A 13,851-nucleotide genomic window follows, 5' to 3' on the forward strand; every position below is an offset into this window, starting at 1 on the left:
CCAAATGCACAAAAACACAGAGAGATCGAACTAGCCATCTGCTGAGGTGGGCAAGATTGTTGGCTATGAGCTCGGTGCTGTCTCTCCCAACCCCAGAGCACTCCACTCTGAGCCCCAAAGCCACCAGTTCCATTCTTGTATAAAGCATGTCTAAAGTTTTTTTCTAAAGTAAATGCTTGTGGGAAGAAGACTACATTAAGCCACCAACACTTCAGCATTAATTATTACATCATAGATGCTCAGTGTGCCTGGAAACAAGCAAATTCCCTAGGTGGGCAGGATCTTTAAAAAGGTAAAGGCAACTTCTTTATCATTCTGCTTAGATTTTCAACAAGAAAAACATGTCTATATAAACCCTAGGGGAAAATAATGTGACAGTGAGGTTCAAGCATGCACCCTACTTGAGCCAGTATATGATGAAGAAACCAGGAACTTGGGCTCTTGGGAGCGGGGCTGTGTGCTTCTCTGGGATATCCTCTTCTCCTGGTTTGGCTCCTGAGGGGAATCCTGGGATTCTGCTCTTTATTTCACTTCCTGCTTGTTGGTAAGTGATTGGCTCCTGTCCACGTTACAGTGGAAATTAATCCAGATGCCTCCCAAGAATGAAGTATGACCCTGGGTTCCTTTTAGGCCCTCCTCAAGGGAGTGAGTAGCTTTGTGAGAACTTTGTGTTCAGATGTTTAGCTCAGAGATGTTTATACTTGACTGATGCCAAAACATTTATTAACCATCCTGGAACCCTTACAGCTCTTGATACTGTCTTTGCTGTTTGGTAGCAGAGGTGTGTGTCTCCCAAGGATGTAAAGAGCTGGCGAAACATGGAAATTTTCCTTTGGGAATAGAAGTTAGTATTTTATATTTAGGTCAGATCTAGTCTTAATGTATTATTGTTTTGCTTGCTTTTACATTCACTAAATTCCTAAAGGTAAGAAAATACCTAACCTTAAAAAATTGTGAATCACTGTATTATACACCCATAACTTACACAATATTGTACATCAACTATACTTGAATTAAATAAATGAGTAAATGTGTAAATAACAAATAAGAAAACATCTAAAGTACAATTTCTGAGTGTTCTTATTTGGTTATCATTGCAAAGGAAAGGAGGCTACCATTGATTGGACATATACCACCTGACTTTAACGCCTCAACTTTGCTCGCTTCATCTTTAAAGCAATCCTGTGCAATTCATTATTATTAGCATCATGATGAAGAGCTCTGGGTTCAAGCCTTGTCACTAAACTAACTAACTGAATGACCTGTGTGTATCTGTATAAAAGGGGATAAAGACAGTAACTACTCTCTTGAAATTCTTAAAAGAATTAAACGGGTTAAGGAACCTTCAATGATCTTTGTACAGCACCTTGCAAATAATAAGCGTTTAGTAAAAACCTGCTCTTGTTTTATTGTTTTTCTTATTTTACAGAAACTCATATCTCAAAGAGATAAGTCACTTGACTTGCCTGAGAGAGGTTAAGTAATTTGCCTAAGGTCACCACATCAATAAGTCGTCGTGAGAGAGGCATTCAAATGCTTTTATCTGATTTCAGGTTTATCCAATTCTAGAGTCTGCATGTTTCACAAGCATGTCGTATTTATGCTGAATCATCTATTTCACACACTGTTCCTCATAGGATAATGGGATGAACCTCCTAGACGCTGGGGATCAAAAATAATTTTTTTGGTCTTCTTCCTGGGTGCGCTGTTCTTAGGGGGCACTAAGTAGATGTTGGTGAATGATGGACAGGTTGAGTGTGCTCTCCATCTGAAGAGTCCATCAACAAACTAAGGGTTGAAAATATTTGGGAAAAAAAATTCTGGAAAGTTCCGAAAAGCAAAACTTGAACTTGCCACACACCAACACCTATTTACGTAGCATTTACATTGTATTAAGTATCATGAGTAAATTAGAGATGACTTCAAGTTTGTCAGAGGATGCATGTAGGTTGTATGCAAATATTACATCATTTTATATAAGGGACATGAGCACCCATGGATTTTGGTATCCATGGGGGTCCTTGGCCCAGTCCCCTGAGGATACCAAGGGAAGACTGTATTGTGTTGCAATTTTGAGTGATGGCCTGAAAATGTAATAATAGTCTATCCATGTTACTCTGACCTTTACTTGTTAAGACCATCTCTATGTACGTTAAGCCATAAATTAGCTAGGGAAGATTGAGTTTTGCTGAGTATGTCCTTCTCACATAGTAGAGAAAGGAACTGAAGTTTCAATAAAGATTTTGGAGCTAAATAAATTTCTTTAGTTCACCAGAACATGTAGATATATCTGAAGGTCCCAGCCATGATTAACTGATGTTTTCTTTAACAGTGACTACAGCAGAATTTTTTTTCTGCCCAGGGTTTACTTTGTACCTCAAGTATTATGAGACATGGGAAGGGAGTAAGTGTGAATTATAGTTCACTCTGAGCAGGTACACTTTAGGGTATAATTTTGTCGAAATCCTTTTTCTTGCCATACACCCAGTAAGACTTAAGATTGCCAAAGCCCTTCCTTCAGTAAGAGATCTCTTCAGGCATCCTTCCCTTGCTGTTACACATGGGGAACTGTTGAGTTTGAGTGCTTCAGTGTGGTGGAATCAAACAAAAGTTGGAGAACCAGAACGTCACCTTTGTCATCATTCTAATTTTTTTGATTTGTGGTATTCATCTTATTTTTTGAAGTCTTCTTATTACATATTTATAGACTTATTTATTTCTTTTTCTAAAAAATGAGATACAATTGACATATGTTACATGTGTTTCTGGCGTAAAACATAATGATTCCATATATGTATATCTTGTGACATGACCAGCACAATAATAGTTAACACCCAACACCACATATAGATACACATTTTTTTTTGGGTGGTAGAATTTCTTTTTATTATAGTTTACAAATGGATATACAAATGGATTTGGATACATGACACCAAGATCAAACTGAATGTTCCCAAATAAAACCACCACCAAAGAGAAACGATACAGTTTACCTGACCTGTAAGGTAAGATTGCCCTTAGCACCAGGACTTTGAAAGCATTTCAATGCATTATGTTACAGGTTACAGCAAATATAATTGGGGATTTAATTTTGAAAATATTTATCATCACCAGAGAGTCAATTTGGAATATTCAAATTACCCCAGAATATAAAAGCAAATGCATAATTTTCTTGTACATGAAGTTTTACCCCAAATGGGGAAAAAAAAGCCCTCAAATTCTGGACTCTATTTAACAACATGCAGGCTGAAACATTTAGGAGAGAGGTGTGTACTGATGTTTTCCACTGAATTTGGAATGTATCAAAAAAGACGGCTTGCTGGAGGGAAATAGGAGTAGGCAGATAGATATGTGATAGCACAAATCTTGGGAAATGTTAATTGTAAGACCTAGGTGATGGAGATAGGTATTCACTGCATAGTTCTTTCAACTTTGTAGTGGGTTTGAAATTTTTCAATAAAATGTTGGAATAAAACATGAATGCATAGATTAAATTACTTATAGTTATATTTTACTGAAAAGAGAAGTCCAGGATGTGCATGTGCTATAAGAAGTCTCACAGTAGATGAATCTGATACATGGAAATGTAGAATTAATGATACTGATGGCAATTTATTGCATGCTTAGTATGTGCCAGGCATTGTACAAAGCAGTAAGTGTTAACTAATTTAATGTAATACTCACAAGTGTTGTTTGAAGTACACATTATTATCCTTATTTCACAAGTTAGGAAAAGGTGTAAAAAGGTTACAAAACTTGCAGGAAGGTGTATGCCTGGTAAGCAGCACAGCTGAGAGTCAAGCCACAGCCATCTGCGTCTACAGCGAACACATTCGTCTCTGCACTCCAGGAAAGGGGAATCTGAATTGGAGACATTCAGAGATTATCTAGTTCAATTTCCCCACCCCTTGTGACAAATGACACAAAGAAGCTCAGAATTTCTACTTTTTGGCCAAGGCTTTTGCCAGTAGTCATTATGTCTCTCTGGATACAGTTGTTTTTTCATAAAAAGGATTCACTATAGGATTCCTTTAAGTAACAAATTTCCATAATGCACTTCAACCATAATTTGATATAGTAGAATTTGATCTATATACTTTTCTTCAGGTATCATACATGTCATAAACAATGGCACCCTGATGCTATAAGCAGTATGTCTAAAAATGTAACATTAGTCTGAGCTTTTGAATGCACTGAAATTGTGCACATTTCCCCAGTGGGGAAAAACGCACAAAATTCTGAAATAAATATATACTGCAGCTATTTGAGTGAAAATGCTATAATTCTGATAATTATGGAGTTTTTTTCATAGCTCAATTCCAAAACCATGACTTTCTAGGATTTATTTATTTATTTCTTTAGCAGTGACTGATTTACACAGTGCAAACTACCTTTAAAAAAACTGAATGTAGATAAGGGGAAACTGAGCATCAAAAAACAAAGAAAACATAGTTATGCCCTTTCCTCCATTTGCATCCCTCCCTTCACCTCAACTCATGTCTTCAGTTCTGCTTCCTAAATTCTGACATGGGAGTGTCACGGCATTGAAGAAATGAAGAGACCCACTAAATCTTTTAGGTTTTAAGTTCTGGGTAGTCGTTCACCTGCTCCAATGCTATTGGTCAAATGTTTGGTGGCTTTGGCAGTAAGAAGTCCTAGGTTTAACTTGTGGGTCTACCACTCACTAGATGAGTGTCCGTGAAGTTCCCTGTCTCCTGAGTCATTTTTCCATCAGCCATAAAATACTTACCTGACAGGATTGGCACGGCTATCAAAGGAAAATGGGTTTATGCCCTGAAAACCAAATAAATAAATAAAAATTGAAGACAATGCAATAAACAACTTTTCAATGTCATTTGTTTGTTTTTGTCATTTTCTGTAAGGCATAGTTATACTTTCCTTTGTGTGATGAAACTGTGAACATCTTTCTTGATTTCACAGCATAGAAGATAATTCTTCACAGGTCTCTTGCATATCTGCAGACTTTTCAAGTGAGGCACTGGTTGACTTTATCATGGACTACATTTTCAAAGATTTTCGTGTAACTAATAGCCTTGAAAAGAGAGATGGTGTCTCTCTCTTGGGCAAAGAGCAGCCAAGTTTATTGTCCTGTATAAAAAGTTTGGGTTCCCTAACCTCAAGGTTTCTCTCCTGGAACACAATCCACTGCTTGTGCAGTTTTCCATCTGGGCTTGTCCATGTCACCCAATGGGAAAGGGACTTCGGGGAGCTGGTACAAGTGCTGATTCTTTAGCTACTGCCATTGCTGTGCTTAACAGTGTCTCTGGTCTCTGACCCAGGAGTCTCATGTCTTCCACCAGCCTTCATGAAACTATGGCTGGCCAATTTCTTTGCTGCAAGAAGAGTAAAATCTCAGACCCTGCACAAGATCCTTGACAAGAATGGGATGTAAAAAGGAGAAGAAGTTTCTTCCTCCTACCATGTCTTGAGACAATTTTTACAAAATGTATGTCATCTTTTTTGGAAGAATGGGCAATATATTATAGTAATTAAACACTTAGACTCTGTGACCAGACTGTCTGGGTTCTAATCCTGTCTGGGATTAGAATCTGTGACCAGACTGTCTGGGCTCTTTTTCATTTGGGTTCTCCCAGAAACAAATTCTGAGATAAAGATATGAGAGAAAACAGTTTATTTGGGAGGTAATCCCAGAATTCACTGGTAAGGACTGAGGAAATCAGAAAGGGGAGGGAAGACAGCCAATAATTGATGAATTTTCAAGTAAGTTTGTGGATGGCAAAAGTTTAGTAGGCAATATAGAGCAGGTGCCTCTGAGTTCCCCTACCTGAGGGGCGAGGGACCAAATCCCCTCTGTCAGCGGTTGAAGGTGCCTGGGAGGAGGTTGGGGTGGATTCCAGCTCTGGTTTGCCTGGCTTGTCTTGCATACAGCACACAGTGGCCTGCAGAGGCCCTGGCAGTGGGAAGTCGGCCTGGGTGTGCACTACATTGATAAGGCCAAGGGAATATAGTTGGCACACCCACTGTGTTTGCTACAGACATCCTCTATCAGTATATTCTTAGGAAGTCACTCAACCTGTTTAAGCCCTTGTTTCCTCCTCCATAAGATGAGAATCATAACAGCGCCAACCACATAGAGTTGATGGGAGAATTAAAGATTCAATCGGTGTAAAATACTTTAAGCAGGCCATAGCATCTCCTTAGCATTTAGTAAATGTTGGCTATTGTTATAAAGAAGATGACATTTACTGATTGCTTACGATTTCATCTGTATCATTCTCTGACATTCTGGAGGTCGACTTCTGATTCCTGAACATCAAGAAGCCTTGTGTTAGTAAATAAATGCCTGAGATGGACTCTTATAGATTCAAGTATTATTTACATTTATCATTTGAGCCAACATTGGCTGCCTCATGGGAGGCACCAAGAAAGATGTGCTTAAAACTTATTATTCCTATTTAAATTTCTTTAGAGAATGTAGGGGTCTAAGCACTCCTGAACTCTTTAATTTCAAGATTTACAGCTTTGTCAGAGAAACTAATTAAATCTTATTTGAAGTGTCAGTAACACAGCAGCTTTAAATTCAATTTTCTATTCTTCTATTATGGGAATGAGAATATAAAAGAGAAATGTATTTTAAACTCAATTTTCTAACATTATGTATTATTTATGTCAGATTCCTGTGAATCGGCAACTTAGTAACTGTGGAATTCACCAAAGAAAACACTCAAGAATTTTAGTAAGCCTACTTAACTTTCGATTAAGGTAAAATTCTGCTATTAACCTAAACACATGAGTAGAAAATTACAGTTTACTAAGGAAGAGACATATTTATGGAAACTAGCTCTTCAAAGATCTATAGATTTGCCTCTTTCCCACTCTAATAAAATTCCCGACTTTTATTCCCTTTTATTCTGCCCAAACAGTCCTCTTGGCTCGCTCTGCTTTGACTTTTAATCTCTTAATTTAAAGGACTCAATCACCTTTACATATATACTTATGTCTTTATAGTAGACATATATACTTTTATATTAAGTCTTTATATTAAGGAAATTATCTCAAGAGTTTCCCCCCAAATCCTTTTTTTTCATTTTTGCAGTTGTTAACTTAGGTATTATTATTTTTTGTCTAAATCTGAGGATATCTCAATATAACGTATATGTGTATATATGTAAATATGAAAAAAATAAGAAAATTATAATTTTTCTATAAATACCTTATCAGTATTTAGACTGAAAGAAAAATAACCATAGTTTTTCACATTAAAATTTTGACAGTTTTAATGAGACATGTTTTATTTTTAGCCACTGGTTTTTTGTTTTTTGAATTCTGTTTGGATGGCATTTATTTTTATCATGAACCAAAAAGTTAGAAAAACCTGTAAACTTTCTTTACTTCCATTAGCCACCTTTAAAAATTTTTTTTGATATCTCACTGCCCTATAAAACTTTTCTAAATAGGGAGTAGAATTTCCTATACATTTGATTCATGTGTACTATGATGTTATTTTTATTCTTGACATTTTCTAGCCATTTTCATCCTCAGCATCATTTTAATGAAATGTTTTGCTATAGATAATGTAAATCAAATATTTTTATCTCAAAAATAGACCATTAGGGAGGAAAAATAAATGAAATTCATAATTTAACCTCTACTTTTAGAAAAAAAGCATAAAATAAATCAAGTTGAAAATAAGTTTAAATTGTATTGCAGACTTATGGATGTTAAGAAGTTGTTTTAAATGTTTTAAATAGTCTTAGTGCATATATGCAGCTATAAAAATAATGTATCTTAGTAATAACTGAATTAATTTCTTTGCTATATTTATTTAAATGTTTAACCTTCTTCTGAATTCTCCTGAAAAGTAAACATCAACTCAAATCCTCCGAAAATGATTTGAATGCTTACCTCTTCTTACTCAACATTTGTTTGTTCCTTTACTTATTAATGCTATGATGTTTGCTGAATGCTTACTGTTGCTTAGCTCCAGGAATACCGTGCTAAAATGGCATGCTTCCTGGCTAAGGAGACAAGATAGTAATCAAATAATGTCACCCAAAACGCCCATAGAAGCCACCTCTGGTAAGTACCGCATATGAAAGCTACCAGGCACTATGAGAGCACGTCCTAGGGAGACTGGACACAGCCTGGGGACTAGCGAGAGGACTTCCTTGGGAAAGACACATTTGAATTGGGATCTGAGGGATGTGTAGGAGTAAGACATGAAATAAGGGTTTTGGCTACAATTGTGTCTGTAACTTGAGACAGAATTCTGTACCCAGATTTCAAAGTTAAAATAAGCCACACATTATAATTAGTGATCTCAACCCCTCTAGTTTTTTTGGAGACACGCACTATCTGAGTCTTCAGTTACTCTTTTATCAATAAAACAGATTATAATGCCAGCTCTATTTAGGAGAAAATTGCTCTAAAAATAAAATGAAACAGGGTATGTGAAGTTGGTTTTTTTTTTTCATGACAGAGCTCTGTGCAGATACTGTTTATTATCTCTGTGTGATCTCCATTATTTTTTATTTTCACATGGCAAGTGGGAAAAAGAAGTCCATGCTTTAGAGAAAAGGGTTATTTTCTACAATTCAAATTTCTGGGTGCTCTTGTGCAATTGTTTATTAGCAAATAATTTTTAGTAAGTGGTTCCCGGATAAAACAGAATAAACTAAAACAGATCTTATTCTTCCCAGAAAAAATGACTATTGCAAAGATGCACAGTCAACATAGACAAAGTAACACCAAGAGTATTAGTAAATTCATTGTTCACTCATCCATTCATTCATTTATTCAATTAGTGTTTAGCTCTAAGGACACTAGGAAAAACAGGACACTGAAACAGAAGTGGTCCCTGCATTCATAGAACTAATAATCTAGCATGTGCAATCTAACATGTGCAGTCTAACATGTTCAATCTAACATGTGCAAGATGTTAATTTCAGGAACATGCACTAGAAAGTACATGAGCTAAGAACTACTATCTGTTACATAAATTAAAAGGCCAATGATTCAATCAAGATTTATGCATATCCCTCCAAGCCATCCACAAGTTGTGGAAGATGCCTAAGCTCTTTGTGTTACTATGTCCCGCTTCCTGGCAAAATGCCCCCCTCTGGAATTTGCCTGGATTCCAAGCTGAGAGGGGAGCACAGCTGGTAGGAGCACGCTCACCCCACCTCTACTTGTGAAAGGGTGAGAATATTCCCCTTAGGAATAGGCTAGGCTTCTTGGAAGGCAGGTCATTATGCCAGTAGGAGATGGTCAATGCACTGGTGGAGTGGAGGCCACCTCCTGGCAGACCCACACGCCCGCTGCATTCTGAGTAAGCTCTGGAGGAGAGTGAAAGGCAAAGATGTATCCTGAACAGCTCAGCTTACAGCCAGCCCCACTCAGCATCCTAAAAATGCCACAAGAAATGTCAGCTCATTTCTGGAAGGTCATCCATGAACTGAGACAAGTCCAAAAGAATCTCAGAGACTTAGGAGACTCCTGCTAACTTGGAAGGTCATTGCCTCAAAGTAGGGCCATGGAATCGGACCAGCAAAAGGAGTACCATTGTCAAAATCAAGTTCTATCAGAAAAATAAAGGAGGTAAGATGCGTGTTTTGTGACACTCCTGTCTCCTGTTTCCTCACCATCTCCTACCTCCTTTTCCCTCCCTGATGGCCAGAATCCCAGTGCACATACTGGCTGTGTAGGGCCCCTGGACATATTTTGAAGCTAACCAAATCCCGTTTTAACAAAAGTTACTCCCCTGTATGCCATTCCTTAAGTGGAAGATAATAATCTGAAAAAAAAATTCTGATAAATTGTGAATGGTATAAAGGATTTAGGACAGTGACTGGCATATAAATGCTTCCTGAAACTATAAACACATCTGGTAATCTCTCTAAGTCATATATACACATATCCTAACAGGGGCTACTTGGAGACCTTTGTTAAACTCCAGAGGATGCCTTTAAAATGTGTAAGTTTCAGTCCTACAGGAGACTTATATTGGGGAGTATCCCACCATTTATTAACTTTGTCCCCTCACATAATTTCTGCGTCTGATTTCATGAGCCTGTTCCTATGGGCTAAGTCTGACGTTCTATGAATATGTATTGAGCCCAAGGTACACTGCTGAAATTCAAGCCTTGTCAATGAGGTTGACTGTTTCTGGGCACTGGTACAAACCCCAGAAGTAAAGATTAGTTACATGTTTTCTTTAGTGATGATGTTAGTTAAATAGATTACCCTCAGATTAAATTTATCATCTATTCAACACAGTGTCCTTACAAAAGGCCTCAAAGTAAATACAGTCTTTTAAGTGTAAAAATTGGGGACTGTTGATAGCTGCCAAGCCTATGTAGTGTTTCCACATTTTACTTGCTGAGCGAACCAACCTGCGCCCTTTTCCTGAGAACCTGTTCTAGATAGTTAAGAAGCAGATGTAGCTTCTTTACTCTCTCTGTCCCTTTTCACCAGCTTGATGCCAATGGACATGCAGCCTATTAAAGATGGCACAAGAAGGAAGGAGCATGGGTCTTTTTAAAATTACACACATATATATTTTATTGAAGTATAGTCAGTTTACAATGTTGTGTAAATTTCTGGTGTACAGCATAATAGTTCAGTCATATAGGAACATACATATGTTCATTTTCATATTCTCATATCTCATTACTACCAGATATTGAATGTAGTTCCCTGTGCTATACAGTATAAATTTGTTATTTATCTGTTTTTTATGTATTAGTTAGTATCTGCAAATCTTGAACTCCCAATTTACCCCTTCCCACCCCTTCCCCCCATAACCATAAGTTAGTTTTCTATGTCTGTGAATCTGTTTCTGCTTTGTAAATAAGTTTGTTTGCTTTTTTTAGATTCCATATGTAAGTGATATCATATGAGCCTGGGTCTTTGAAACATTACTTTGAGGAAAGCTCGCCATCATACAAAAATATTTGCTTTGGAAGTTACATAAACAAAAAAAAGTTCTATTTTGTTTGAATAGCTATCAATTTAGGGGTCTGTTTGTTTAGTCATTAGCCTACCCTATCTAATAGGTTCATATTTTCCTGTCCTGGTGTTATATGCTTTTGCTATTTCTTGCAACAATGATACCCTAACACAGATGCACAAGAACTTGGATACACACATGTGCACAAGTGCAGGCACAAGAGCTAGTTACCTTCAGATTTTATAGATGAGTAAGACATCTGTGTGTATTTTACCCAGAGCATGTTTAGACTACAGACTTTATCTAGAAAAATAAAGCTCAAAAATAAATCAAGAGGAGAATATAAATAAACTACCAAACTCTTAGAAGAAAACATGGAACAGAAGCTTCACGACATTGGATTTGGCAATGATTTCTTGGACATGACACTAAAAGACAAAGGCAATAAAAGAAAAAAATAGACAAATTGGACTTCATGTGAATAAAAATTTTTATGCATCAAAAGACACTATTAACAAATTAAAGGGCAATCCACAGAATGGGAGAAAATATTTGCAAATCATATACATGATAAAGGATTAATATACAGACTATATAGAGAATTCCTAAAATGCAACAAGAATAAAACCAAAGAGTTCAAGTCAAAAATAGGCAAAGGGACTTAAATAGACATTTCTTTAAGGAAGATGTACAAATGACCAATAATCAGTTGGAAATATACTCAATATCACTAATAGTTATGCAAATGCCAATAAAAACTACACTGAGACACTACCTCACATCCATTGGGATGCTTACTATTAAAATATATATATACAACAAGGTTGGTGAGAATGTGGAGAAATTGGAACCCTTGTGTACTGTTGGCGGGAATGTAAAATTGTACAACACTCTGCTAAACAATATGGCAGTTCTTTATTAAATTAAAAACAGAATTACCAGTGATCCAGCAATTCTATTTTTGGGTATGTAGCCAAAAGAATTGAAAGAAAGGTTTTGAAGAGATGTTTGTACAACCATATTCATAGCAGCATTATTCACAATAAGCTAAAATGTGGAAGCAACCCATGTGTACATTGATGGATGAACAGATAAACCAAATGTGGTATATACATACTAAAGAGTATCATTCAGCCTTTAAAAAGTAATGGAATTGTAACACATGCTATGGCATGTCTGAACCTTGAGAGTATTAGGCTAAGTGCAATAAGCCAGTCACCAAGAGACAAACACTGTATGATTCCACTTACATGAGTGCCAAGGGTAGTCAAATAGAGACAGAAAGTAGACTGGTGATTGCCATGGGGTGGGGGAAGAGGAAATGAGGAGTGGTTGTTCAATGGGTATAGAGTTTCCATTTTGGAAGATGAAAGGTTTCTGGAGATGGATGGTGGTGATGGTTACACAACAGTGTGAATGTATTTAACACCACTGAACTGTACACTTAAAAATGGTTAGGATGGTAAAATTTTAATTTTACATTATGTATATTTTATCACTATAAAAAGTTTTATTTAAAAATTTTATTTAAAAAAATCAACAGACAAATATGATCAAAGCCTTTAGAATCCCAAGAGATTTGACAAGTAAACATAGAATTCATCACTGCCAAGAATTTTTCCAACCCCAAAGTTTAGATGGTATAAGGAAGGAATAGTTAGATAATGACATATTATTTAAGAAATATTTTTCATTGTGCAAACATAATCATGACAAAGTGCCAAAAGTTTTGAAAGCATTGTGTTAGGTACTATGATAACCCTACAGGAAGTATATACCTATATTTTATGGAGGGAAATTCTGTTACATAACTGGCTCAAGGCTATTTGCCCACTAAAGTAGAGTTTCTCAATTTCAACATTTTATTCACGTTATTCTCATTTTGGACTGGATGATTCTTTGTTGTGGGACGGTGTCCTGTGCATTGAAGGATTTTATCAGCTTCTCTGGTCTCTATCCACTAATGGCAAGTAACGCTCCTTCCCCCCAGGTTGTGTTAACAGACATGGTCATATGTCAAAATCACTCCCCCTTCTTGAGAACCACTGCCAATACCAAGCGGTTACTAAAAGAGCCCCTGCCTTTGAACTGGATTTTCAGAAAACAACTGGTCAGGGCAAGGTGGAATCAATTTAGGAAGATCTCATATACCAAATTATCAAAGCAGGGGACAAAGATGGGAGTTTGGTAATAGAAACAAGCTGAAGTTTGACAGCACGAACTCCTAGCAGAGCACTGTGACGTGGTTGAACTAAGGTTTCTCCAATTTCTCCAGATAATAAAACATGATCTATCCTAGGGCTTGGGTTGGGGGGGTTAAGCCTCTGGGGGGTTCATGCAGCAACTGAAAGGCAGTGAGAATAGAGAAGCAGGGAGCTCATGACGAGGTAGCATAGCAAGGCAAGAATGGTTTCGGCTGAGGTAAGTCGAAAAAGTGTCATGGAAGAGTTGTCAACTGAGCGAGAGTATTTTTTTAAAGGCAAAACTCAATAGTTGTAAGGGATGGAAATCCAGTTAAATTAATTCCAATTGAAAAGAAGGTTTATATTTAGGAAGTGGAGCTCTCACATAAATGAGATACAGCTGGGAGTGGAGCTGCACCCTGGGGAGCTGCCAAGGACCATCGCTGCTTTTCCTTTCAGTGGCTGCGTAATTCTTATGTGCATAATTTTGCAAGGCATGCTCTCTTCTGTATGGCAAACCGACTTTGTTTGCTTATCCTTGGTCTGCAATGCTCCATAACTTTGTTTTGCATGTAACTTTCGGTTAACATGGGACTGACTCAAGAATAGACCCTCGATGAGTCTTACACAGTTTTCTATGTTGAATTGACTCTGTGTTATTTCTAGATTCCCAAGAAAAGAATCTGATAGGTCCAGTTTGGGTCAGCTAAGCACCCAACATGTTTCACTCTGCTGAGA

The 13,851-nt window shown here is 37.0% G+C and overlaps 1 long non-coding RNA gene across 2 annotated transcripts in view; it reads left to right on the forward strand.

The window, feature by feature from the left end:
- Nucleotides 1-347: 347 nt before the first annotated feature.
- The window catches only part of LOC140696675 (uncharacterized), a 28,920-nt gene continuing 15,416 nt past the window's right edge, over nucleotides 348-13,851 (forward strand). For both annotated transcript variants that reach the window (XR_012073190.1, XR_012073189.1), the window contains exon 1: nucleotides 348-544. This is a non-coding gene — a long non-coding RNA (uncharacterized lncRNA). The remainder of the gene's footprint in view (nucleotides 545-13,851) is intronic.

This window comes from Vicugna pacos, chromosome 5, assembly GCF_048564905.1.
Source record: "Vicugna pacos chromosome 5, VicPac4, whole genome shotgun sequence".
Classification (NCBI taxonomy): domain Eukaryota; kingdom Metazoa; phylum Chordata; class Mammalia; order Artiodactyla; family Camelidae; genus Vicugna; species Vicugna pacos.